A 3,281-nucleotide genomic window follows, 5' to 3' on the forward strand; every position below is an offset into this window, starting at 1 on the left:
TCCCTGAGCCCTGTTTACCTAAACCTTGATTAGGAAGGAATCTCTGAGTGAGCATTTGTTTGGTGACTATAGTATTAGGGCTGCCCATCATCATTCCTATTTGAGTTAGCAAATCTCTGCCCCACAATCTAAGGGGTAGCCCTTCCACAATATAGGGCTGTATGTGTCCTTGATTGTTTTCTTTATCTTTCCAGGTAAGTAGACTGGCACTATGTTGTGGATTTTTAGATTGTCCAATCCCTTGCAAATGCATCATAGTGGTTTTTAAGGGCCATGTGGAAGGCCAGTCCTCCTTTCTATTGACTGTTACATCAGCACCTGTATCTATGAGCCCTGAGAAACTTTTCCCATTGAGCAATAAAGCCATAAGAGGTTTATCTTTGGAAATGAATTGAGCCCAATATATATCTGAAGACTCAAGGGAAGAATTTCCCCTATAGGAAGCCACAGCTGCATTAGGAGTTTGGACTAAAGGCAAATAGCACCAATTGAGCAATACGTTGTCCTTGGCTAATGGAAATTAGGCCAGAGATAGAGGATGCCATGACAACAATTTCACCAGTATAGTCGTTATCTATGACTCCTGGGACAATTTGTAACCCTTTTAAGATTGTGCTGCCACATCCAAGAACTAACCCACAGGCGTCCTTGGGAAGGGGGCCAAAAAAGTGCAGGAGGCAAATAATACAGCCTCACCCTGAGCAAGTGTCTCTGCAAACTGGGGATCTGCGTGATGTTGTGTCAGCAGATCAGAGATTAAAGTCTGATATGAAAAAGCAGTTACTGGAACCTTTTCCAGGCCAAAAACCCCATAGTAGTCTTTGAGAGCATCTCCCACTCTTTTCCACCTATTTGAATTGATGGTGCCCTCTAGAGGGAACCATGGACACACTGAATGTATAAACTGAAAGTACTGTAGCAAGTCTTTAGTCTCAACCTTGATCCCTCTAATCTTGGGTGCCTCCCTGAGGCCATTGATGAACAATTCGTATTCACTAAGTGCTTGCCCCATGCCGATAGAGAGATAAGATCCGTTCACCTACCGTGATTCAGGCAAGACGTAAGGTGGCCGTCCGCACAGATCACAGGGACAAAGCCCTTGAATCAGTCACGCTGGCCAGTGCTTTACTCCCGTGAATGGTCCCATGTCATTATCCCTCATGTCAGGTCAAGCCCCCACGTGGGCGCCACTTGATCCGGTCCACGGATCAAGGCTGTGGTTCTTGCCTGGGGAGGGGATGGGGATGGGGGGCTGGGCAAGAGAAAAGAGAGATGGAGACAAGGCGGGATTCCATTAAAGTCTCGTTTATTCTTAAAATGGCTACAACTTATATAGGGTGGAGGTGGGCCAATGGGGCAGGAAGAGGGCACGGAGTGTTATAGATCATCATCACATCCAGATATGTGACATAAGCAGGAGAGGATTATGGGTAATGTAGGCAGACATGAGGATCATGGGAAATGTAGGCGGACACGGCAGAGACACACAGGAGGGTGAGATAAGGTGGCAGCAATGAGATATGCTGCTCCCTACAATTATGACACCCATTCTGGTTGACTATTATCTTCTTTTAAAGCCCTGTAATGTCTCCAATGTTTTGGTTTTATTCTTTACTGTTTTGTTCAATTTTATTATAACTGATGATATAGGCAATTCTTTATAAGATAGCAAGAAGCAGTATGGTAACCATTGTTGATTACCTAGTATTTTGTTTTTACATTACCTATTATGTTCATCCTTTTGATTTGACTGACTGTTCTGTTATGTCACATTTGGTTTTACTCTCTTCAAAAAAAAAGTAGTAAGAACTGTGGGAGAGGGGCTGGGGATTTAGCTCAGCGGCATAAGCACCTGCCTTGCAAGCAGGCAGTCGTGAGTTCGATCCCTGGTACCGATAAAAAGGAAAAAGACAAAAAAAAAAAAAAAGAACTGTGGGAGTAATAAAACCCAAAATGTGTAATTGTCATTGTACAAAAGAAAAGAAAAGAAAGTGCTCTAAAGAATATAACTGCATATATATTTAGTGTATAAGATAGATAACCATATTACTGAGTTTTGTTGGATCATTGAACAAAACTGTTTCCAGTCTCTCTGTTTGAAAGTCCACTTTATATGCTTTAATTTTGTAACTTGAACAACTATTTCTAAGATAACAATATGTAATCTATTAACTAGTGATTTCCTATTGTTTATTTTTTCTGAAATTCTGTATAACTTGTACCCTATTTCTGCTTTTTTTCTTTTTCTCCTTAATAAAAAAAAATTGATGAAACAATCACCCAAGGTGAAGCTGCCTTATGTGCTTCCACTTTGCCAACATCACTCTCTTCAGGAGATGGATCTAAACCTTCTTGCCCCTCTGATGAATCAAATGATATGTTAAAAAGCCCCAAGATGGTGGCCCGCAGCCATACGAGCCCCTACTACCTGAGTCCCACCACAACTCTTTATATCCCAACCTTACTCCTTTACAAGAGGTCGATTGGAAACAATTAGCAGAAGAAGCTAGCCAACATCACTCGGACCCTATCGTAGCCCCCGTTTCCATAAAACTACCCCCTTGCTATGATAAGACACCCAAATTGTCTGGCCCCTCTACCGCACTTCTCAACTTAGAGTCAGAGATTCATGACTTGCAACAACAGGTCCAATTAGAACAAGAAAAACAAAGACTCATTCTGCAACTCCAAACTTTACAGATGAGCCATTTAGACACCACCCCTAAGATGGTGCCAGCTTCTAAAATGGAGCTTGCCTCATTTCTGCCCCATCAGGGTGGGCCCCTGCCCAAAATGGTGTTTCTGGTGATGGAAATAAACGTACCTCCCCAAGATGGCACCGCACAGCCGCAAGACGGCGCCACGTCGCTAGCTCCACAGGTCATTAGGACCCATATGCCATTCACAGTGGCAGCTTTAAAAGAATTAAAGATAGCAGTTGCCCAATATGGCCCTAAAGCTGCTTTCACTCTTGCTGGTTTAGATTCTATGACCCAAGGTTGGATCATTCCAAATGAATGGAGGGATTTAGCCAAAGCTACTCTCTCCAGGGGCAATTATTTACTCTGGAAGTCTGAATTTATGGAACAATGTGAAAATATTGCTAGAGATAATGCTGCTAGACAAAACCCCTGGACCCTTCCCATGTTAATGGGAACTGGGGATTTTAACACCAAAGAGGCCCAAATGAGATATGATCCCCGCCTTTTTGCACAAGTTAATGCAGCCGCTACCAGTGCTTGGAGAAAGCTCCCCTCCGGGGATGATGTAACCTCCTCCCT

This window comes from Cavia porcellus, unplaced genomic scaffold (assembly GCF_034190915.1).
Source record: "Cavia porcellus strain 051 isolate PalLab524CR breed Dunkin Hartley unplaced genomic scaffold, mCavPor4.1 scaffold_7, whole genome shotgun sequence".
Lineage (NCBI taxonomy): Eukaryota > Metazoa > Chordata > Mammalia > Rodentia > Caviidae > Cavia > Cavia porcellus.